This window comes from Ranitomeya imitator, chromosome 8 (genome assembly GCF_032444005.1).
Source record: "Ranitomeya imitator isolate aRanImi1 chromosome 8, aRanImi1.pri, whole genome shotgun sequence".
Lineage (NCBI taxonomy): Eukaryota > Metazoa > Chordata > Amphibia > Anura > Dendrobatidae > Ranitomeya > Ranitomeya imitator.
This window is the reverse complement of record NC_091289.1, coordinates 63,992,188-64,018,764: the sequence shown is the minus strand read 5'-3', so window position 1 is coordinate 64,018,764 and position 26,577 is coordinate 63,992,188.

Sequence of the window (26,577 nt, the reverse complement as noted above, 5' to 3'; positions counted from 1 at the left end):
ACCACTAGTTGCTCTACCACCACCCCCCGCACTTTGTCTATATGATACAGCATACCCTGTTGCACAGCTAGGTGGGGGAACTCATTTTGAGCCCCTGGGTACAATGGTCTTCCCTCAGAGACCTTTACATTTTCCCATGCCCTTGCCAGAGTAGGGTCCTGGTGTTGAGCGGTCCCGAACTTACCACGGGCCACCTCAAGACCTGGCATTTCTATAGCCTCCTCTAGTTCACTTGCGTCGCCTGCATATACAGCCAGAGGTGAGTCTACAGATTCTGGAGTTACCTCTGAGATGGACTCCCCCCCCCTCTTGCTGCAATAGCTCAGGGGTTAGCCCCACGGCACCCTCCTCAACTAGAGTGCTCATGCCATTTTTAAGGTTCCACAAGTCCCAAAATAAGGGAAAGTCTCTCCCCAATATTACATCATGTCCCATAGACTTTAGGACTGCCGCTTGATGTCTTTTGGTTCCTACTGGCCTGGCAAGGGTGACCCAGGCAGTGGGGTAGTTTTTTATATCGCCATGGATGCAACTAATGCCCAGGGTTGAGTTCGTTAGGGCTCTAGGGTCCACCAAACTGGCATGTACCAGAGTTACTTGACTGCCGGAATCCAAGACGGCATTCACACTATGGCCGTTGACCTTGAGGCAACACACGTGTCGTTCATTTCCTGTGAGGACCTCTGCAACACAGACTGACTGTACATATAACGAAAGACATCTCATAGCGTTACAGTCCATTGGCTCTGTAGTCATTGGGCAGTTAGCTGCTACATGGCCAAGCCCGCGACATCGCCAACATTGTATAGGTCCTTGCTTCCTCGCCAGAGACGCCTGATAGGGTCTGTTGAATTGCTGTGAGACTGTACCGCCTCCATAGTTCTTTGTGGGTCTGCTACCCTTTATTGCAACGTTCTCTTCTTTTGAAGATGAAGTAGGTCTCGCAGTATTTTCTGGCAATTTCTTGGGAGCCCAGCGAGGTGATAACGTCCCTTGGAGTAGGCTTTCGGAAGCATTGTAGCGTTCGACCATATTCACCAACTGGTCGGCTGTATATGGGTCACCTTGTCCAACCCACCTCTGTAACTTAGGGGGCATGGACCGCAGGTACTTGTCTAGAACAACACGTTCCACCATCTCTGCAGATGTCAAAATCTCTGGTTGCAGCCATTTTTTTACTAGATGGATAAGATCATGCATTTGTGAGCGGGCTGGCTGATCTTCCACAAAAGTCCATAAATGTACCCTCTGTGCTCGTACATATGTGTTTACTCCCAGCCTTGCCAGGATTTCGCTTTTTAATTTGGTATAGTCCATAGCATCCACTCCACTTAAATCGTAATAGGCCTTTTGTGGGTCTCCACTCAGAAATGGCGCAACCACTTCAGCCCACATGTCCACCGGTAAATGCTCACGTTCTGCAATACGTTCAAATACGGTGAGATACGCTTCTACATCATCGTCAGCAGTCATTTTAAGCAGGGTTTTTTGTACGGCTTTCCGTGCACCAGCAACACTTTGTGCATGATCCCTCTCATCTCTCGGCTGCCGAATCAAAGCCTGCTTTATTGCATTCAACTGCTCTTGCTGAATCTGGTTTTGCTGGTCCAGGGCTTGCTGGAAGTAAGTATTGGTCTGCTGTTGTTGCACATTTGCCTGCAATAACTGTTTCACTAGTTCCTCCATATTACTGGACTCTTGGCTCTTCAAAAGCACATGAGCTTTCAGCCAGGACATACACAGAGCACTTTATCTGCAGTCACAGTCCAACAGCCACTATGCCCGCATTCTCAAAACCATTTGTGGGAATATAGCTCATCAGGGATCTCTGCTTTGGCCCAAGCAGGTGGCTATGGAGTCACAACGAACAATAGCAGGCTAGCGAGTTCCACACAGGTATGTGTCAGGTGTATTTATTGTACACATTTGCCGTACAATGTTACACGTGCCAAACATGAAATAAAATGTCTAAGGCCGTCTGGCCACTAACTAACAACAAGATACTAACTGCAAAATAAACCTATACAACAAGAAAGAAGTTTGTGCAACCTTACTGTGTCAGCTCCCAGACCAGCAGATGAGAGACTGAGATCCCAGCAGTTCCTTGATTATATCAGCTGAAGCAAAAGCTGGATCGTATGTGTGGAAGGGAAGCACCAGAGCTTTCAGGCTGATCACTAAAGAAACCAGGACCGGATTACAGAGAAATAAACAGCTTCACAATCAATACCGTGATACATATGAAATGAAACGGGGAGAAACATATCTGTTTTCTAGTACTTCTCCCCTTGGCACCTCACAATATATATATATATGTATATATATATCTACCTATTCTATGTGTAGACATTTATTTTACCTATTCTAATAAAACCTGTCAGTGTGATTTTGCTGTACACCGCACTGAATTGCCGGCTTTTCTATAGAACACCGGTGCGTATTTCTCGCAAGTCACACTGTTTGTCCATGTGTAATCCGCATTTTTCTCACCCCCATTGACTTTCATTGGCGTATTTTTTGCGCAATACGCTGACAAACGCAGCATGCTGCGATTTTGTACGGCCGTAAAATACGGATGCGTAATATACGCCAGATAGAAGCTGCCCCATAGAAAATCATTGGTCCGTTGGTAGTTTTTGCGCATCTCATACGTCCGTAAAACTCTAGTGTGACGCCAGCCTTAGAGGAAAAGTATAATAGAAACACATGCACCACTTCTGTGTTTATCACCCACTCCTGGTTTTGTCTTGCAAATACTATGTAAAATACTGACCAAATACTGCTATTGTGACTGCAGCCTTAAGGTACCGTCACATTAAGAGACGCTGCAGCGATATAGACAACGATGCCGATCGCTGCAGCGTCGCTGTTTAGTCGTTGTGTGGTCGCTGGAGAGCTGTCACACAGACAGCTCTCCAGCGACCAACGATGCCGAAGTCCCCGGGTAACCAAGGTAAACATCGGGTTACTAAGCGCAGGGCCGCGCTTAGTAACCCGACGTTTACCCTGGTTACCATTGTAAATGTAAAAAAAAAAACACTACATACTTACATTCCGGTGTCTGTCGCGTCCCTCAGAGTCAGCTTCCCTGCACTGTGTAAGCGCCGGCCGTAAAGCAGAGCGGTGACGTCACCGCTGTGCTCTGCTTTACGGCCGGCCGGCGCTGACACAGTGCAGGGAAGCTGACGCCGGGGGACGCAACAGACACCGGAATGTAAGTATGTAGTGTTTTTTTTTTTTAACATTTACAATGGTAACCAGGGTAAATATCGGGCTACTAAGCGCGGCCCTGCGCTTAGTAACCCGATGTTTACCCTGGTTACAAGTGAACACATCGCTGGATCGGCATCACACACGCCGATTCAGCGATGTCAGCAGGTGATCCAGCGACGAAATAAAGTTCCAGACTTTCAGCTCTGACCAGCGATGTCACAGCAGGATCCTGATCGCTGCTGCGTGTCAAACACAACGATATCGCTATCCAGGACGCTGCAACGTCACGGATCGCTATTGTTATCGTTCTAAAGTTGCTCAGTGTGAAGGTACCTTTACTCGAAACATAGCATGCGAGTTTTGGGAATTGCTTGGTTCAAGCAACGAGCACCCGAGCATTTTAGTGCTCACTCATCTGCAGTAAAAACATAAACTTTAATTTCTAAATAAGCCTCTCAATTTTAGATACTGGCTACTTAGGGGATGAGGCTTAGCAAAAATGTTATGGTTTAGCTTACTAGACTCTGCAGAAATCATTTGACACTATCATACATTCTTCACTTACCTTTCTGAGATATTATCTCATTAGCTGAATTTGCATTCCAAACAGTGCTACATAAGTGACTCAGAAAATCAGAACACGCTTTGTTCAAATTAGAGTTCCTTCAAAAAAGAAGAAAAAAGGGGCATGAGTAGCGAATATTTGAATTGCTAGAAGATCCTTTCACGTAATTTAAGTAATTTTGAAGAGAGTATTAGGTTTGCATTTAAAGTTAAATTATCATGTAATATTACTATTTTGATATGTCCTTCACAAAAAAAGCTTACTTATTTTGCATCACAATTGTAAGCTCTGTTCACATTGCATGGGAGCAGTTAGTATATGCCATGAGTATTTCCCAATGAATAACTCTGATGGAAGGCAACATCATTTTCCATTTTATAGGCTTCCTGTTGCATAATTTCCCCTTATGCTCCTAATTTACAAAAAAAAAATGGGATACAGCACATTATACATTCTTTTTGTATTTAGTGAATTTAACTATGCTTGATCGCTCATTTAAAAGTCACAAGATGTGGTAATATCCTCAGTGTGATACAGTGACCCCTGTTACAGGTAGGGAGGCACTGCATGGTCTCCCCAGAATACTCATGGAGGCGTACTTAGGCCATAGGAATGCATGGCCATCGCAGGCATAACTATGGTGATGAGACAAAGTCTGGCATTATTGTGAATGGCCGATATGAGTGTCGCAGAGGAAGATACTCTGCGCTGTCAGCCTGAAGTAAGGTTGTTCTGGGACCTGTAGTCCCACAAGTAATTGTGTTGTTTTAGAGGGAGGCTGGCAGGGCTAGTTCAGAAAGCTGGACAGGTCGAACTAGCCACACACAAACCACCCACCTATGGGAGTGGTTACAAGTATGTAATGTGACCAGAGTGTGGGTCACATGGTTCCTGTGTATCAACCTGAATGGATCTTGGCTGGAAGGTCCTGTGAAAGGAAAGGCCTGGGTGTTGGGAGGTCCAGAGTGGGGACTGGATCCCTGAATAGCACCTGATGAGGCTATGATCCTGAGTGGACTGGGTGTTGGGAGGTCCAGAGAGGGGACCAGATCCCTGAATAGCACCTGTGAGGCCGTAATCCTGAGTTGCCTCTGTGTTCGGAGGTCCTGTGTGTGTGGACCGGATCTCTGAAGAGCACGAGGTGAGACCATGGATCTGCAGAGCCAGTGACGGATACTGTGTGGGGGAAGCTACCGTCCTTCGGTGCGTCTGGAACCGATTAGTGTATGTCTGTCAGGCAAGTTGGTGATCCCCGTTAGGCAGCTTCTCCAGTGGATATAATGAACTGTTCACTGTGTGGTCTCCTGTGGAAACTGGGCAGAGAAGTCTAGCATATTTAGAGACTACGTATTAAAGCCGAGTACTAATTCGCATCGAACTGTGCGGTCACCCATGGTAACTGGACGGACTGAGGTCCATTATATCTAGTGACCACCACTTAATGTGATGTCCTGATACAGTGTGTAATGGATTGTTCATGGTACGGTTTATGACTCTTTAATAAACCGCATAGACTGTTATGAGAAAAAAGTGTTCCTGTGTACATTGAATCCCGTTGCTAAGCGAGTATTCCCCTGCCTGTTACTGAGCACTATCTCACATAGGGTGGAGAATGCGGGCAACGGTCCAGGAAGCACGTGTGGAGTTAACTGCTGGGGCTCGGCGGGGTCATGAAGATTGCAAGCATCTTGCTGTAACTCGGCAGGGTTACAAAGTTTGCTGTATATCAGCGGGTCCACGAAGCTGACAACCATCTGGCTGTAACTCGGCGGGGTTACGAAGTTTTGCTGTGGATCGGTGGGTCCACGAAGTCTGCGATGGAGCCATGCAGATCCTTGTGGAGTGTAGCTGCAGTTGCAGTAAGAGGTTCTGCCACAGCTGGAGCTGCAGTGGCAGCAGCAGCAGCTTGTGATCGGCAGCCGGAGGTGCAGGCGGTTTGTAACTGCAGCAAGAGCTGTGGTAGCACCAGCAGGAACTGGTGAGGTGTCAAAAAGACATTGTTGGTCCAGGTCATACAAACACTTAAAGGGCAAGTGTCGGCCAAAGGAGACATATTGGTGGACTGTGCGAACTGGGGCCTGAGAGTACCGTGGGGAGTCCACAGGGTGTACCCCAGGGAACGGGTGGTGCCCCTAAAAGGGGTGGAGTCCCAAATGGGTGTGGTAACCTGAACAGGGATTGTTGCCCCAAAAGGGGTGAAGTTCCAAAAGGGGGTGGTAACCCAAACAGCAATGGTTGCCCAAAAGGGGGCAGTAACCCGAACAGGGATAGTTACCCAAAATGGGGTGGAGTCCCAGGGAATGGTATTTTCCAAAAAAAGGGGCAGAGCATCCCAATAGGGTGCCGTAGACTAACTGTTGCTCATGGAAGATGAATTATGTGTGTCCAGTCTGCTATGTGAGCTATCCACCCGGCGAGAGTTTACAGGAGTGTGTACTGCTTATGCATGAGAAAGAAATGTGCGGACTGATTGATTCTGGGAGCCCAGTGACTCTAGTGAGGGTTGCACCTGAGGGATTTGAAATACCCAATAGGAGGGTCAGGGTCACCTGCATCTATGGGCGCAATAAGGACTATCCAGTGGCCAGGGTGGTCCTCGAGACGGCCAGGGACAGTGCAATCCATGATTTCGTCATAGTCTCAAACTTACCCTGTCCGGTGATAATTGACCGGGATTCTGGGCTGTTCACAGACCTGTGGGAGAGGGTAACTTCTCTACAGCAGGAGAATGGAGGGCTCTTGGCTGGTGGGGTTGGATACTTAAAGGCGGTAATACCTCCCAAAATTGATGGGCCAGACGTAAGAGTAACCGGAGGAAAGGATGTGAGTAGTAGAGAATAGGGACTGTTATGAATAGGTAATTCAGAACCACAATGGACCTTGAAGTTCAGAGCACACAAAGTGACCTGACAATAACCAAAAAACATAGGACGAGCTCTGAGACGTGGGAACTCTGCTGACCGCAATCCCTAATCCTATCACACCACACTAGAGGTAGCCGTGGATTGCGCCTAACGCTCCCTATGCAACTCGGCACAGCCTGAGAAACTAGCTAGCCCTGAAGATAGAAAAATAAGCCTACCTTGCCTCAGAGAAATTCCCCAAAGGAAAAGGCAGCCCCCCACATATAATGACTGTGAGTTAAGATGAAAATACAAACACAGAGATGAAATAGATTTAGCAAAGTGAGGCCCGACTTACTGAATAGACCGAGGATAGGAAAGATAGCTTTGCGGTCAACACAAAAACCTACAAACAACCACGCAGAGGGGCAAAAGACCCTCCGCACCGACTAACGGTACGGAGGTGCTCCCTCTGCGTCTCAGAGCTTCCAGCAAGCAAGAAAAACCAATATAGCAAGCTGGACAGAAAATATAGCAAACAAAAGTAACACAAGCAGAACTTAGCTTATGCTGGGCAGACAGGCCACAGGAACGATCCAGGAGGAAGCAAGACCAATACTAGAACATTGACTGGAGGCCAGGATCAAAGCACTAGGTGGAGTTAAATAGAGCAGCACCTAACGACTTAACCTCATCACCTGAGGAAGGAAACTCAGAAGCTGCAGTACCACTCACATCCACCAACGGAAGCCCATAGACAGAATCAGCCGAAGTACCACTTGTGACCACAGGAGGGAGCTCGACCACAGAATTCACAACAGTACCCCCCCTTGCGGAGGGGTCACCGAACCCTCACCAGAGCCCCCAGGCCGACCAGGATGAGCCATATGAAAGGCACGAACAAGATTGGCAGCATGGACATCAGAGGCAAAGACCCAGGAATTATCTTCCTGACCATAACCCTTCCACTTAACCAGATACTGGAGTTTCCGTCTCGAAACACGAGAATCCAAAATCTTCTCCACTATATACTCCAACTCCCCCTCCACCAAAACCGGGGCAGGAGGATCAACAGATGGAACCATAGGTGCCACGTATCTCCGCAACAATGACCTATGGAATACGTTATGGATGGAAAAAGAATCTGGAAGGGTCAAACGAAAAGACACAGGATTAAGAACCTCAGAAATCCTATACGGACCAATGAAACGAGGCTTAAACTTAGGAGAGGAAACCTTCATAGGAATATAACGAGATGACAACCAAACCAAATCCCCAACTCGAAGTCGGGGACCCACACAGCGTCTGCGATTAGCGAAACGTTGAGCCTTCTCCTGGGACAAAGTCAAATTGTCCACTACATGAGTCCAAATCCGCTGCAACCTGTCCACCACAGTATCCACACCAGAACAGTCCGAAGACTCAACCTGCCCTGAAGAGAAACGAGGATGGAACCCAGAATTGCAGAAAAACGGCGAAACCAAGGTAGCCGAGCTGGCCCGATTAAGGGCGAACTCAGCCAACGGCAAAAAGGACACCCAATCATCCTGATCAGCAGAAACAAAACATCTCAGATATGTTTCCAAGGTCTGATTGGTTCGTTCAGTCTGGCCATTTGTCTGAGGATGGAAAGCCGAGGAAAAAGACAAATCAATGCCCATCCTAACACAAAAGGCTCGCCAAAACCTCGAAACAAACTGGGAACCTCTGTCAGAAACGATGTTCTCTGGAATGCCATGTAAACGAACCACATGCTGGAAGAACAATGGCACCAAATCAGAGGAGGAAGGTAATTTAGACAAGGGTACCAAATGGATCATCTTAGAGAAGCTATCACAAACCACCCAAATGTCTAGGGGAAAAAAAAGGCAAAACACAGTGCAAAGAAAAAAAAATGGTCTCAGAACTTCTTTTTTCCCTCTATTGAGAAGCATAGTACTTTAGGCCTCCAGTACTGTTATGAATAGGTAATTCAGAACCACAATGGACCTTGAAGTTCAGAGCACACAAAGTGACCTGACAATAACCAAAAAACATAGGACGAGCTATGTATCAAAGCTGTAGCTGTGTATCAAAGTATCAAAGTGTGTAACAACTCCCCTCTGCAGTGTGTAGCCATTCCCCTCGTAATACTTTGTTGTGTTATAAGTGTATCAATTAAAATTGCTAGATGCATTTGATAAATTAATTGTTTTGATAATGCTGCTATCGATTAAATTACTATTTTGCAGCTGTACCATGTTGTTGTGTTACACAATAAATTTTATCATGGTATATTATGTATGTCTCTATCAGAATGTGATATGTCACTATCAAATGCGATTACTTGGTCACTATATGATGTAGTAATTCTCAACATTATATGATATAATATAACTTTTATAGGCTTCCAATGTGTTTACTCTTATTTGATAACTTGATGACAGGCAAATGAGCTTGTGTTTCTGCAGCATTATTTGATACTGTGATTCTCATTTTATATGAGTTTTATAAAAACACACCTGGCTCATTGTATGGGCATAAGTGTTACACAATGAATTTTATCATAGTATATTATGTATGTCTCTATTAGAGTGTGAAATGTCACTATCAAATGCGATTACTTGGTCATTATATGATGTAGTAATTCTCAACATTATATGATATTGCTGTAATGCGCAATAGTGTGTGATAATATAATTCTCAATATTATGAAAAATGACAGATATTGTATGAGTTTTAAAGATTTTATTAAAGTATGTATCAGACACAACACATTTCATGCGGATTACAGCATTATATACAATAACATACAGCAGGGTGAGTTTAATTCAGGCTGCTGACCGCTACATATTTAGAATGAAGCAGTGACAGCATAATTTTTCAGTGCGCCCAGGGTCTGTGTTTGGTGTGATAACCAGCTACGTGCTCGGGGGCGCTAACAGATCATCCTGTGCAAATAATGGTCAGTGTTAGTATCTGATAGAGTGATGCAACAATGCGATCAGCTAGACAGAGGTACACTTTGCATTGTTAGCTCAATCTCAATATTATATGATAGTGTAATTCTCAATATTATATGTTGTAATTTGCAAACTAAATTGACAACTGACTTAGCATAACTGTGCACAAAGACACATACATTTTTGGGCATATTATGTATATGGCCATGTTACAACGCCATCAAGTATATAGTGGGTGTTTTGTACGTTTGTAAAAAGCAAAGACACAGTATTGTAAAAGTTTTAAAAGATTTTAATGTAATAAAATAAATGCATCTCAATATAAAATTCGTACAGTATAATATAAAAAGTATCATTAAATACAGCTCAGACATTTCAAAAATATAAAATTCTTACAGAATGATTATAAAAAGCATAACAAGTACAATTAACATACATCATTAATAATAATAATAATAATTTTATTTATATAGCGCCAACATATTCCGCAGCGCTTTACAAATTATAGAGGGGACTTGTACAGACAATAAACATTACAGCATAACAGAAATACAGTTCAAAACAGATACCAGGAGGGGTGAGGGCCCTGCTCGCAAGCTTACAAACTATGGGGAAAAGGGGAGACACGAGAGGTGGATGGTAACAATTGCTTTAGTTATTCGGACCAGCTATAGTGTAAGGCTCAGGTGTTCATGTAAAGCTGCATGAACCAGTTACCTGCCTAAGTATGTAGCAGTACAGACACAGAGGGCTAATACTGCATAAAGTGTATGAGAACATGATGCGAGGAACCCTTTTTTTTTTTTTTTTATTATAAATAGGCCACACAGGGATCGTTAGGTTAATGCATTGAGGCGGTAGGCCAGTCTGAACAAATGAGTTTTTAGGGCACGCTTAAAACTGTGGGGATTGGGGATTAATCGTATTAACCTAGGTAGTGCATTCCACAGAATCGGCGCAGCAGTGTAATCATTACACTTATTACAAAATAAATAATATAAAGGAGTGAAAAACGAACATGGAAAAACGAAAAATCCCAAGGTCATGAAGGTATTAATCTATCAAATTGTTCTCTAGTAGTGAAATTGCCCACAACAGTGGAGGGCATATTTAATTCCGCCATAGCCTGCATAAACGTATCCCAGCCCCGGGGTAAATTCCTGCTGGACATAGCATGACTCTGAGTTGTGTTACGTACCAAATCCAGCATGTCAGACTCGGGAATTACAGTTACTTTGAATATACAGTGGGGCAAAAAAGTATTTAGTCAGTCAGCAATAGTGCAAGTTCCACCACTTAAAAAGATGAGAGGCGTCTGTAATTTACATCATAGGTAGACCTCAACTATGGGAGACAAACTGAGAAAAAAAAATCCAGAAAATCACATTGTCTGTTTTTTTAACATTTTATTTGCATATTATGGTGGAAAATAAGTATTTGGTCAGAAACAAACAATCAAGATTTCTGGCTCTCACAGACCTGTAACTTCTTCTTTAAGAGTCTCATCTTTCCTCCACTCATTACCTGTAGTAATGGCACCTGTTTAAACTTGTTATCAGTATAAAAAGACACCTGTGCACACCCTCAAACAGTCTGACTCCAAACTCCACTATGGTGAAGACCAAAGAGCTGTCAAAGGACACCAGAAACAAAATTGTAGCCCTGCACCAGGCTGGGAAGACTGAATCTGCAATAGCCAACCAGCTTGGAGTGAAGAAATCAACAGTGGGAGCAATAATTAGAAAATGGAAGACATACAAGACCACTGATAATCTCCCTCGATCTGGGGCTCCACGCAAAATCCCACCCCGTGGGGTCAGAATGATCACAAGAACGGTGAGCAAAAATCCCAGAACCACGCGGGGGGACCTAGTGAATGAACTGCAGAGAGCTGGGACCAATGTAACAAGGCCTACCATAAGTAACACACTACGCCACCATGGACTCAGATCCTGCAGTGCCAGACGTGTCCCACTGCTTAAGCCAATACATGTCCGGGCCCGTCTGAAGTTTGCTACAGAGCATTTGGATGATTCAGAGGAGTTTTGGGAGAATGTCCTATGGTCTGATGAAACCAAACTGGAACTGTTTGGTAGAAACACAACTTGTCGTGTTTGGAGGAAAAAGAATACTGAGTTGCATCCATCAAACACCATACCTACTGTAAAGCATGGTGGTGGAAACATCATGCTTTGGGGTTGTTTCTCTGCAAAGGGGCCAGGACGACTGATCCGGATACATGAAAGAATGAATGGGGCCATGTATCGTGAGATTTTGAGTGCAAACCTCCTTCCATCAGCAAGGGCATTGAAGATGAAACGTGGCTGGGTCTTTCAACATGACAATGATCCAAAGCACACCGCCAGGGCAACGAAGGAGTGGCTTCGTAAGAAGCATTTCAAGGTCCTGGAGTGGCCTAGCCAGTCTCCAGATCTCTACCCTATAGAAAACCTTTGGAGGGAGTTGAAAATCCGTGTTGCCAAGCGAAAAGCCAAAAACATCACTGCTCTAGAGGAGATCTGCATGGAGGAATGGGCCAACATACCAACAACAGTGTGTGGCAACCTTGTGAAGACTTACAGAAAACGTTTGACCTCTGTCATTGCCAACAAAGGATATGTTACAAAGTATTGAGATGACATTTTTTTTCTGACCAAATACTTATTTTCCACCATAATATGCAAATAGATTGTTAAAAAAACAGACAATGTGATTTTCTGGATTTTTTTTTCTCAGTTTGTCTCCCATAGTTGAGGTCTACCTATGATGTAAATTACAGACGCCTCTCATCTTTTTAAGTGGTGGAACTTGCACTATTGCTGACTGACTAAATACTTTTTTGCCCCACTGTAAATTCACTTTTATCATTCCACATCGTAATATTAAAAATTCCAATGAATTAAACTGATGGGACATCTAAGCCATGAACTCTATTCACACCACGCCGCACAATCCATCCTTTACACTCCCCACCACTAGGTATCGCTCAAGGACCAGGCTTAAAAAAAAAAGAGTATCACCGACACTACAATCCGCATGGCTCACTATGTAGCTGATATCAATTGTATTGCTATAAATTATGTAAGAAATATTATGTATATACGTTATTGAATTCCGAGTCATCTATACGATTGTAATAGTGAGTTTTCAGTGATAATGTATTTGATTTGTTTATTTGCAGTGTATTGTTGAGTTCAAGAAATGTGATGTAACTGATTGAATCTAATTGAACAATTAAATTTATTCATACGTCTTTATAAAATGTAATTGATTTTGTTCAATAAACATCATTACTTTTATCTGAAAAAGGTGTCTCTTATTCTTTATTTTACAAAAATCAGCACTAAAATGCAATATTGCACTATAAATAAAAGGTCCTATATAAGATGTATCAAATTGTCAAAAGAGAATATATATTATTGGGACTATAGGTGTATCAAAATGTAAATTAAAGAGAATAAATATTATTGGGACTCTAAATAAAAGGTCCTATATAATAAAAGGGGTATCAAAAAGTCTATACTGGGAATCGTGTCAGTAATCAATTTAATACACTTTGATTCACTACGATATTCGTATGATACCTATTTAATACACTTTGATATGACTTTCATAACAATTTATTAATTGTGGGAATCGTGTCAGTAATCAATTTAATACACTTTGCATATGATATATATTTAATACACTTTGATATACTATGATATCCATATGATATCTATTTAATTCACTTTATATGATTTTAATTATCTGCTGGCCAGAACACATATTTGGTAATCACCTCTTAACACAGACCCTGATAGCGCTGAAAAATTATGCTATCACCACTTTCTAAACACTTGTAAAATAACAGTGATACTATATCTTTTTAAACTCATCACCGCTGAATGCTGTTGTATATCATACTGTAATCCCGCTGAAATATGCTGTTGTAGCTGTATTGTAACACTTTATATTATTTATTTTGTAATAAGTGTAATGATGTATGTTAATTGTACTTGTTATGCTTTGTATATCATTCTGTAAGAATTTTATATTTTTGAAATGTCTGAGCTGTATTTAATGATACTTTTTATATTATTCTGTACAAATTTTATATTGAGATGCATTTATTTTATTACATTAAAATCTTTTAAAACTTTTACAATACTGTGTCTTTGCTTTTTACAAACATACAAAACATCCACTTTATGCTTGATGGCGTTGTAACATGGCCATATACATAATATGCCCAAAAGTGTATGTGTCTTTGTGCACAGTTGTGCTAAGTCAGTTGTCAATTTAGTTTGCGAATTACAACATATAATATTGAGAATTACACTATCATATAATATTGAGATTTATCTAACAATGCAAAGTGTGCCTCTGTCTAGCTGATCGCATTGTTGCATCACTCTATCAGATACTAACACTGACCATTTTCTGCACAGGATGATCTGTTAGCGCCCCCGAGCATGTAGCTGGTTATCACACCAAACACAGACCCTGGGTGCACTGAAAAATTATGCTGTCACTGCTTCATTCTAAATGTGTAGTGGTCAGCGGCCTGAAATAAACTCACCCTGCTGTATGTTATTGTATATCATGCTGTAATCCGCATGCAATATGTTGTGTCTGTGTTAGGACTGGCGGAACGCACCAAGTAAGATGATATAGATGCGTTCGCAGTCCGGGGTCCACCGTGCAGGCGAAACCCGCTGCTAGTGAATGACAGACTATATGGCGGTACTTAAAAGTATAAACACGTGGGTTAAACCTCACCCAACGTGAAGAAAGCGATCCTGTTAAGTCACAGGACCGCGGTACCGCACATAGAGCGCGAGCAAGTAGTCAGCGAACTTAACCCCGAAAGGGATTGAAGTCCGATTAGACCCTTGCTGGCACAACACCGCAACTGGGTGTGTAATGAACCTTATTAGTAATATATGAGCACAAGAGTGCGTGCGATGCCGCACTGACGGACGCCACTAACCACCCAGGCTTCGGTATGGAAAGCGCAAGGCAAGCGCACGGCGCCGTACTGGCAGGCACAGCTATAGGACGCTGTGATGTGTGTAACATACAGATGGACAGTCGGGCGCTAGAGAGCTACCATTATCCGCGAGCAATCAACAACTCTAGGGAGGGACAATTAGGAGCTTTCATCCATCGACATACATCCATCTACACACACACATAATAATTGTACACTAGCGCATGGCCGTGCGGTCATGCGCAGTTTATATAGTTGCAGGACAGGAAGTGGCCACAGAAACTTTGCCCTTCCAAGACCTGCCAAGAGGACCAATGGAATGCGCTGCAGAGCCTGAGCACATGACCCTCGATCTCCAACGGGAGATCTTGCCCTGGGCATGCTCAGTGTGCGCAAATAAGGACTTAGTCCCAGAGAAGTCCGCTCGCTGCTGACCAGCACTGACTTTAATGGCAGGAGCTGAAGAAGCAGCAGTAACTCTCTGTACAGAGCGAGACCGAGCAAGACGCTGGGACCGACGTCCCTGCTGAGCAGACTCCACAGCGGCTGGATAGGAATGGGAGACCGCAGCGGAGACGGCCCAAGATTCCCCCTGTGCAGAAGTGGGAACTCGAGACCTAACATTACCCCCCCCCCCTAGGACCCCCCCCTCCTTGGGCCTCGCTACGCTCGAAGGCAGCAATGAGCTGTGGGGCCCGAATGTTTTCAGCAGGTTCCCATGACCTGTCCTCTGGGCCATAACCCTTCCAATCCACCAAATAGAACTTTTTGCCGCGTACCACCTTGCACCCCAAAATAGCGTTTACCTCATAATCGTCCGTAGACGAACCCGATGTCCCGGCAGATGACCCGGAAAACCGGGACATGTATATGGGTTTCAAGAGGGACACGTGAAAGGTGTCGGTGATACCCAAGCGTGGAGGAAGAGCCAGACGGTAGACCACGGGATTAACCTGTTCGAGAACCTTGAAGGGACCCAAGTAGCGAGGAGCAAACTTAGTGGACTCAACTCGCAGCCTGATGTTACGGGCGGAGAGCCACACCAAGTCGCCAGGGGCAAAGGTCGGAGCGGGGCGCTGATGAACATCGGCGGAGGACCTCATTCTCTCCTTGGAGGCCCGAATGGCATCCTGCGTGCGATCCCAAATGTCCCGTGCCTCCACAGCCCAGTCTGCCACCCTGGAGTCAGCGGAAGACACAGGCATGGGCACAGGAACACGTGGATGCTGGCCGTAATTTAAGAGGAATGGAGTCTGACCGGTGGAGTCGGCTACGGCATTGTTAAGTGCAAACTCTGCCCACGGTAGCAAGGATGCCCAGTCATCCTGCCTGGCAGAAACAAAATGTCGCAGATATGTGACTAAGGTCTGCTTGGCCCTTTCAACCAACCCATTCGTCTCTGGATGATATGCCGAAGAGAGATTTAAATCAATACTGAGTAGACGACAAAGCTCTCTCCAGAATCGAGACGCAAACTGGGGACCCCGGTCACTAACAATTTTGTCTGGCATACCGTGTAGGCGAAAGATATGATTGATAAACAAGACAGCCAACGCCCGTGCAGATGGTAACCGTGGAAGAGGCACCAAATGCACCATTTTGGAAAAATGGTCGGTGATCACCCAGATAATGGTGCAGTTACGAGACTTGGGCAAGCCCACCACAAAGTCCATCCCGACCATCTCCCAGGGCCTGTCCGCCACGGGCAGAGGATAAAGCAAACCAGCTGGCCGTTGCCGAGGAGTCTTGTTCCTGGCACAAGAGACACACGTCCGAACATACTCCGCGACATCACGGGCCATATGCGGCCACCAGTATGTCCTCGCCAGTAACTCAGATGTCCTCTTAGTACCAAAATGTCCACCCACCCTGGACGAGTGCGCCCAAGAAAGAACCTCCGGTCGCAAACTGGATGGAACAAAAGTCTTGCCCGGGGGCACAGACTCCAGCGAAACCGGAGCCACAGTTCTCAAGCTCTCGGTGGGGACAATAAGCCGAGGCTCCTCCTCCTCCTCCTCCACAGATGACACAACGGAGCGAGAAAGAGCGTCGGCCCGAATGTTCTTCTCCCCAGAAAGGAAATGGAGGGTGAAATGAAACTGGGAGAAGAACAAGGACCATCTGGCCTGGCGAGAATTCAACTGCTGAGCTGTCTGCAGATACACCAAATTTTTATGGTCTGTGAAGACTTGGAAGGGAAAACGTGCTCCCTCCAAGAGATGTCTCCACTCCGAGAAAGCCAACTTCATGGCTAGCAACTCCCTGTCCCCGATGGAATAATTCCTCTCTGCTGGTGCGAAGGTCTTGGAGAAAAAGAAGCATGGATGCTTCCGACCTTGAGCATCCTTTTGGAAGAGGACTGCTCCAGCACCAACAGAAGAGGCATCCACCTCCATGATAAATGGCTTATCAACATCGGGGCGATGTAGAATGGGAGCGCTAGCGAAGTGTGACTTTATAGAGATAAAGGCCTTGGAGACCTCCTCAGACCACAATTTGGGATTCGCCCCCTTTTTGGTGAGGGCAACCAAGGGAGCTACCAAAGTTGAGAAGTGCGGGATGAACTGGCGATAATAATTGATGAATCCCATAAAGTGCTGCACCGCTTTAAGAGAATGGGGTTCCTGCCAGTCCATCACAGCCTGTAGTTTGGCAGGATCCATAGCCAATCCCTGGGCTGAGATGATGTAGCCTAGGAAAGGTAAGGACTCCTGCTCAAACATACACTTCTCCAACTTGGCATAGAGGGAGTTTGCCCGTAGGAGGTCGAAGACTTTGCTAACATCTCTCCGGTGGGAGTCAATATCTGGAGAGTAGATGAGAATATCATCCAGATAGACTACGACCGAGGTGGAAAGCATATCCCGGAAGATATCGTTCACAAAGTCTTGGAAAACGGCTGGGGCATTACAGAGCCCGAAGGGCATCACCAGATATTCATAGTGCCCATCCCTGGTGTTAAACGCCGTCTTCCATTCGTCCCCCTCACGGATGCGAATCAGGTTGTAAGCACCCCGCAGATCTAATTTAGTAAATACCCTTGCTCCCCGAAGCCTATCGAATAGCTCGGATATCAGAGGCAAAGGGTACTTATTCTTAACGGTGATGGCGTTAAGACCCCTGTAGTCTATGCATGGACGCAATTCCCCATTCTTCTTCTGCACGAAGAAGAATCCTGCCCCAGCAGGTGACACTGACATCCTGATGAACCCTCTTGACAGATTTTCCTGGATGTACTGTGACATTGCCTCCGTCTCCGGGAGAGATAGCGGATAGACTCTACCCCGGGGAGGCTCAGCACCACGCAAGAGGTCAATAGGACAGTCATAGGGGCGATGGGGCGGAAGGGTCTCCGCCGCCTTTTTGGAGAACACGTCTGCATAAGACCAATACTGCTTGGGGAGAGAGGATAGATCTGCGGGTACCTCTGTTGTAGCAACCTGAACGCACTCCCTCTGACACCTACCCCCACAAGATTCACCCCATCCCAGAATTCTGCCTGAGGACCACTCGATATGAGGAGAGTGGTACCGTAACCAAGGTATTCCCAACAGGACCTCATCAATTCCCTCTGGAATGACGAGCAGAGAAATAATCTCCTGATGAGATGGCGACATGGACAGAGTAAAAGGGATGGTCTGGTGTGTTATCTGTGAGGGCAGTGTCGACCCATTCACCACTCGTACCGTTACAGGTTGAGCTAGCATAACCAGGGGTATTGCGTGACGTTGGGCGAAGGCAGAAGACATAAAATTGCCCTCCGCCCCAGAATCCACGCAGAGCTCTACCGAGTGGGAGAATGAGCCTATAGTAATTGTCCCCTTAAAGGACAATTTAGAGGCAAACGTCGCCATGTCTAGTGTACCTCCACCTACGACCACTAGACGCTGACGTTTCCTCGACCGCTGAGGACATCTGGCGGCTAGATGTCCTGACTGCTGGCAAACATGACAGACCCTGAGTGCACAAGCGGTCCGGGACTTAGATCCCGCTTGTGACACTTCTCTGGCCTCATGTGACTCAGGAACCAGGACCGGAGATTCCAGAGGTTTGGCAAAAGTAGGAGCCAGCCGAAACCTCTGCCTACACTGGGCTCGCTCTAACCTCCGCTCGTTAAAACGGAGATCAAGTCGAGTGGAGACTGTTATTAACTCCTCCAGTGTTGTAGGAATCTCCCTAGTGGCCAGAGCGTCCTTTACGTGGTCAGCCAAGCCCCTCCAAAATATGGGGATAAGAGCTTTATCCGACCATTCCAGCTCAGATGCTAAAGTGCGGAATTGGACGGCAAAATGACTGACCAAGGACTCACCCTGAGTTAATGCCAGCAGTTGGAGCGCAGTATCATGGGTGACTTGAGGTCCTAAAAAGACCTGTTTCAGAGTGTTCAAAAACAGCGGAGCACTCTGCACCACATGATCGCCACGCTCCCACAGCGGCGTAGCCCATTCCAACGCCCTGTCCGACAATAGAGATACAATAAATCCCACCTTAGCCCGCTCTGTGGGGAAGCGTGCAGCCAGGAGCTCAAGATGAATAGAGCACTGACTCACAAATCCCCTACAAAATTTGCTATCACCAGAAAATTTTTCTGGCAGCGGGAGGCGAGAAAATGTCGGAACAGGGGTGGCAATGGACAAAGTTGCTGCAGCCACACTGGCAGCCTGTACAGCAACTGCGGTAACATCCACAGCCGAGGTTGCGCTCTCGAGAGCCGCCAACCTACCCTCCAGCTGCTGGATATACCGGAAGGATTGCTGTTTGTCTGTCATCACTAGCCAGACCCTGGCGCTAGTGTAATGTTAGGACTGGCGGAACGCACCAAGTAAGATGATATAGATGCGTTCGCAGTCCGGGGTCCACCATGCAGGCGAAACCCGCTGCTAGTGAATGACAGACTATATGGCGGTACTTAAAAGTATAAACACGTGGGTTAAACCTCACCCAACGTGAAGAAAGCGATCCTGTTAAGTCACAGGACCGCGGTACCGCACATAGAGCGCGAGCAAGTAGTCAGCGAACTTAACCCCGAAAGGGATTGAAGTCCGATTAGACCCTTGCTGGCACAACACCGCAACTGGGTGTGTAATGAACCTTATTAGTAGTATATGAGCACAAGAGTGCGTGCGATGCCGCACTGACAGACGCCACTAACCACCCAGGCTTGGGTATGGAAAGCGCAAGGCAAGCGCACGGCGCCGTACTGGCAGGCACAGCTATAGGACGCTGTGATGTGTGTAACATACAGATGGACAGTCGGGCGCTAGAGAGCTACCATCATCCGCGAGCAATCAACAACTCTAGGGAGGGATACTTAGGAGCTTTCATCCATCGACATACATCCATCTACACACACACATAATAATTGTACACTAGCGCATGGCCGTGCGGTCATGCGCAGTTTATATAGTTGCAGGACAGGAAGTGGCCACAGAAACTTTGCCCTTCCAAGACCTGCCAAGAGGACCAATGGAATGCGCTGCAGAGCCTGAGCACATGACCCTCGATCTCCAACGGGAGATGTTGCCCTGGGCATGCTCAGTGTGCGCAAATAAGGACTTAGTCCCAGAGAAGTCCGCTCGCTGCTGACCAGCACTGACTTTAATGGCAGGAGCTGAAGAAGCAGCAGTAACTCTCTGTACAGAGCGAGACCGAGCAAGACGCTGGGACCGACGTCCCTGCTGAGCAGACTCCACAGCGGCTGGATAGGAATGGGAGACCGCAGCGGAGACGGCCCGAGATTCCCCCTGTGCAGAAGTGGGAACTTGAGACCTAACAGTCTGATACATACTTTAATAAAATCTTTAAATCTCATACAATATTTGTCATTTTTCATAATATTGAGAATTATACTATCACACACTATTGCACATTACAACAATATCATATAATGTTGAGAATTACTGTATCATATAATGACCAAGTAATCGCATTTGTTAGTGACATTTCACACGCTGATAGAGACATACATAATATACCATGATAAAATTCATTGTGTAACACTTATGCCCATACAATGAGCCTGGTGTGTCTTTATAAAACTCATATAAAATGAGAATCACAGTATTAAAATAATGCAGCAGAAACGCAAGCTCATTTGCCTGTCATCGAGTTATCAAATAAGAGTAAACACACTGGAAGCCTGTAAAAGTTATATTATATCATATAATGTTGAGAATTACTACATCATATAATGACCAAGTAATCGCATTTGATAGTGACATATCACATTCTGGTAGAGACATACATAATATACCATTATAAAATTAATTGTGTAACACAACAACATGGTACAGCCACAAAATAGTAATTTAATTGATAGCAGTATTATCAAAACAATTAATTTATCAAAATTAAATGGTTTGATAATGCATCTAGCAATTTTAATTTACACTTATAACACAACAAAGTATTACAGGGGGAAGGGCTAAACACTGCAGAGGGGAGGGGTTACACACTTTGATACACTTTGATAGGAGCGGGGCACCTGTCAAATTAAGTTTGACAAATGGTCCCTATTCTCTACTACTGATGTGCCTGCCGAACTTACTGACCTGAGTCACCTGAAGGGTACCACAATGTGACTAATAATGATGTGGTTGTTAAACAGAGTGGAGCTGACACCCAGATAGAGAGTGACTTGGGGGTTCACCATACTGTGGGGTATGACACAGACTCCAGGGGTGACTGTGACTCTGAGGAAGTAAGGGAGTACAGTAAAGAAAAACCCGACAAGAAGGGCAAGTCCTCTCGGCACCAGAGACGTAAAGGGCGCAAAGAAGTTGCACCAGTTGCAGCTGATGAAGAAAGGAATAAAGGAAAAAGTGTCTTGTGCTTTTGTTCCAGATGTGAATTCTCTTCCAGACTGAACAAGGAAGATAGATGCGTCCACGTTGCCCCTAGCAACCGCTTGGTTGGAGTCAGATGACCGGCCAGTTGAGGACGCTGTAGAAGAAGTGGGGTAAGAATCCATGGAGGAAATGTGGAAATGACCTGTTGTAGACCCATGTCTGCGGTGACAGAGAGTGGTAAAATAGCGGAGTGTGGTGAAGGCTCCATAGTACCTGATACAGAGGAGCTGGGATACCAGGATCCCCAAGAGAGGGCTGTAGATGCCATTGCTGAATCCCAAGTGAAGACCGAGGGTGCAGAAGTGGAGGAAGCCACCAAAGAAGTGGGGCCTGAAACAGATACCTCATCAAGTGATGAAACCTCAACCAATCCAGAGGATGGAGGAAGCGAGCTAAGGAGGGTCCAGGGGACTGTAGAAGCCCGGTTGAAGCAAGAGGAGCTTCGGAGACAGGCTGCTGAGTGCCGTGTGGATGCTTTAGAGAAAGAGGTTGCGGAGCTCAGAGGTCGCCTGGCAGAAAGCCAGTCAATGAATAAAGCAGCCTTAAGGAAGATGGAGCGGCAGGTGTCTATCCTGGCCAAACATGTGGAGGCTGTTGATATTCAGAGGATGTTGGCTCTGAAAGCTGAACAAGATGTTTGTCTAATGACAGCAGGAGAGAAAGAGATTTCTCTGTTTAAATGCTTGCTAGATGTTCCTGAAGACCCGAGAGAGGCATGTGCCAGGGAGTTTATGCATGAAAAGTTCAAGAAGGCTGTGGGGGCATGTAAGGTGAACTGGACCCCGGAAACTAGTCAGTTAGTGATACTGTCCACAACTGATGTCACAGCAAAGAGAGTAGCATGCACTTGAGATATGTGCGTACAAAGTGGATGGTCCAATTGAGGAACGAGGACGCTGCTAGGTGGCTGGAGCATGTGAGGAAAGCGCAGAATCTTCAGGAAGCTGTAATACAGGTGCCCATCTCTATGGTGAAGAAAGTCATTGGAAGGAATGGTCACTCCATGCAAGAGATAGTGGAGAAGTCTGGATTTGTGAGGTTGAGAATACCAGGTGTATACGAAGACCAGTTACCCTGGGAAAAGGGTATGGTCCCCTTCTTCGCTGTGGGAACAGAGGAGAGTCTTGGAAATGTACAGACTCTGCTGGAGTACCGTGGAGCATATCTAAGAGAGATGGAGCAGTTAAAGGTACCTTCACACTGAGCGACGCTGCAGCGATACCGACAACGATGTCGATCGCAGCAGCGTCGCTGTTTGGTTGCTGAAGAGCTGTCACACAGACAGCTCTCCAGCGACCAACGATCCCGAGGTCCCCGGTAACCAGGGTAAACATGGGGTTACTAAGCGCAAGGCCGCGCTTAGTAACCCGATGTTTACCATGGTTACCAGCGTAAACGTTAAAAAAACAAACACTACATACTTACCTTCAGCTGTCTGTCCTCCGGCGCTCTGCTTTCCTCTGCACTGTCAGCGCCGGTCAGCCGGAAAGCACAGCGGTGACATCACCGCTCTGCTTTCCGGCTGGCCAGCGCTGACACAGGATGCAGGAGGAGTGCAGAGAAGCACAGCGCCGGGGACAGTGTTGTGAATTCTGTGGTCAAGCTCCCTCCTGTGGTCATGAGTGGTACTTCGGCTGGTTCTGTCTATGAGCTTCCTCTGGTGGATGTGAGTGGGGCTGCGGCTTCTGAGTTTCCTTCCTCAGGTGATGAGGTTAAGTCGTTAGGTGCTGCTCTATTTAACTCCACCTAGTTCTTTGTTCCTGCCCTCCAGTCAATGTTCCAGTATTGGTCTTGCTTTCTCCTGGATCGTTCTTGTGGCCTGTCTGCCCTGCATAAGCTAAGTTTTGCTTGTGTTACTTTTGTTTGCTATATTTTCTGTCCAGCTTGCTATATTGGTTTTTCTTGCTTGCTGGAAGCTCTGAGATGCAGAGGGAGCACCTCCGTACCGTTAGTCGGTGCGGAGGGCCTTTTTGCCCCTCTGCGTGGTTGTTTGTAGGTTTTTGTGCTGACCGCAAAGCTATCTTTCCTATCCTCGGTCTATTCAGTAAGTCGGGCCTCACTTTGCTAAAATCTATTTCATCTCTGAGTTTGTATTTTCATCTTAACTCACAGTCATTATATGTGGGGGACTGCCTTTTCCTTTGGGGAATTTCTCTGAGGCAAGGTAGGCTTATTTTTCTATCTTCAGGGCTAGTTAGTTTCTCAGGCTGTGCCGAGTTGCATAGGGAGCGTTAGGCGCAATCCACGGCTACCTCTAGTGTGGCATGATAGGATTAGGGATTGCGGTCAGCAGAGTTCCCACGTCTCAGAGCTCGTTCTATGTTAGTAACTATCAGGTGACTTTGTGTGCTCTTAACCACTAGGTCCATTGTGGTTCTGACTCACCTGTTCATAACAGTACTGGAGGCCCAAAGTACTAATTCTTCTCAATAGAGGGAAAAGAGAAGTTCTGAGACCATTTTTTTTTCTCTGCACTGTGTTTTGTCTTTCTTTTCCCCTAGACATTTGGGTGGTTCAGGACACAGGTGTAGTGATGGACATTAAAGATCTGTCTTCTTGTGTGGATCATCTCACTGCAAGAGTACAAAATATTCAAGACTTTGTGGTTCAGAATTCTATGTTAGAGCCAAGAATTCCTATTCCTGATTTGTTTTCTGGAGATAGAGCTAAGTTTCTGAGTTTTAAGAATATTTGTAAACTGTTTCTGGCTTTGAAACCCCGCTCCTCTGGTGACCCAGTTCAACAAGTAGTAACCAAAAACAATACATACAGGGTATAATTAGGAGGTATAACCAAAGGACTGAAAAAACCCTTTAAAATATAACTTTTAATAAATACTGAGTAAAAATACCCATAAACACAGGTCAGGAGACAGTAACACCTTAATCTATCTTAACATAAACAATATATGAAAGGATAGAGACTAGACGGTGGGGGGGGCGTGATCTTTCCCTCACTCACCCTACCTCACGCGGAGGTTGGCACCCTAAAATCGATGTGGCGCCCCCACTCGTCGACGGCTCTCCCTTGTAACCCTACAGGATCTTATCAAAAATGAAACCACCACCACACCATAACTTAATATAAAGTGTACAAATACTTATAAGGTGTAAAAGAATAGTTTTAAAGATCTAATGTGGGATAGTTTCCACAAGAAGAGGGTCATATAGACTGTTACCCTTCAATTGATCTTAATAAAAGAAAGGTGCACAAGGTGTCTAATATATAGAGGCAAAATAATCAGTTGCAGTATACAAAAATAATGAGCCTTTTATCAACACCTTGTGGTATACCCTAATCATAAGCACAGTGTGTTCACAGGAGTATACCTTATGTTAGGGTATGTTATGTTATGTTAGGGTATGTTATGTTGGGCGGCAGCATATGGATGAGTACATCCTTTATTTTTTGACCATTGCTTTATTATTTGAGAGGCGCTAGTGTTTGGCATATTGGCATTTGATTGTCACTGTAGTATATTAATCTGCTAACATAACGTATACTCCTGTGAACACACTGTGCTTATGATTAGGGTATACCACAAGGTGTTGATAAAAGGCTCATTATTTTTGTATACTGCAACTGATTATTTTGCCTCTATATATTAGACACCTTGTGCACCTTTCTTTTATTAAGATCAATTGAAGGGTAACAGTCTATATGACCCTCTTCTTGTGGAAACTATCCCACATTAGATCTTTAAAACTATTCTTTTACACCTTATAAGTATTTGTACACTTTATATTAAGTTATGGTGTGGTGGTGGTTTCATTTTTGATAAGATCCTGTAGGGTTACAAGGGAGAGCCGTCGACGAGTGGGGGCGCCACATCGATTTTAGGGTGCCAACCTCCGCGTGAGGTAGGGTGAGTGAGGGAAAGATCACGCCCCCCCCACCGTCTAGTCTCTATACTTTCATATATTGTTTATGTTAAGATAGATTAAGGTGTTACTGTCTCCTGACCTGTGTTTATGGGTATTTTTACTCAGTATTTATTAAAAGTTATATTTTAAAGGGTTTTTTCAGTCCTTTGGTTATACGACCCAGTTCAACAAGTTAAGATCATTATTTCTTTATTACGTGGCGACCCTCAAGACTGGGCATTTTCCCTTGCGCCAGGAGATCCTGCATTATGTAATATTGATGCGTTTTTTCTGGCGCTCGGATTGCTGTATGATGAACCTAATTCAGTGGATCAGGCAGAGAAAAATTTGCTGGATCTGTCTCAGGGTCAGGATGAGGTAGAGATATATTGTCAGAAGTTTAGGAAGTGGTCTGTGCTCACTCAATGGAATGAATGTGCGCTGGCAGCAATTTTCAGAAAAGGTCTCTCTGAAGCCCTCAAAGATGTCATGGTGGGATTTCCTATGCCTGCTGGTCTGAATGAGTCTATGTCTTTGGCCATTCAGATCGGTCGACGCTTGCGTGAGCGTAAAACTGTGCACCATTTGGCGGTATTATCTGAGCATGGACCTAAGCCTATGCAGTGCGATAGGACTTTGACCAGAGCTGAACGGCAACAACACAGACGTCAGAATGGGCTGTGTTTTTACTGTGGTGATTCCACTCATGCTATCTCCGATTGTCCTAAGCGCCCTAAGCGGTTCGCTAGGTCTGCCACCATTGGTACGGTACAGTCGAAATTTCTTTTGTCCGTTACTTTGATCTGCTCTTTGTCATCCTATTCTGTCATGGCATTTGTGGATTCAGGCGCTGCCCTGAATTTGATGGACTTGGAGTATGCTAGGCGCTGTGGGTTTTTCTTGGAGCCCTTGCAGTATCCTATTCCATTGAGAGGAATTGATGCTACGCCTTTGGCCAAGAATAAGCCTCAGTATTGGACCCAGCTGACCATGTGCATGGCTCCTGCGCATCAGGAGGATATTCGCTTTTTGGTGTTGCATAATCTGCATGATGTGGTCGTGTTGGGGTTGCCATGGCTACAAGTCCATAACCCAGTATTGGATTGGAAATCAATGTCTGTGTCCAGCTGGGGTTGTCAGGGGGTACATGGTGATGTTCCTTTTCTGTCTATTTCATCATCCACCCCTTCTGAGGTCCCAGAGTTCTTGTCGGATTACCGGGATGTATTTGATGAGCCCAAGTCCAGTGCCCTACCTCCGCATAGGGATTGTGATTGTGCTATCGATTTGATTCCTGGTAGTAAGTTTCCTAAAGGTCGACTGCTTAATTT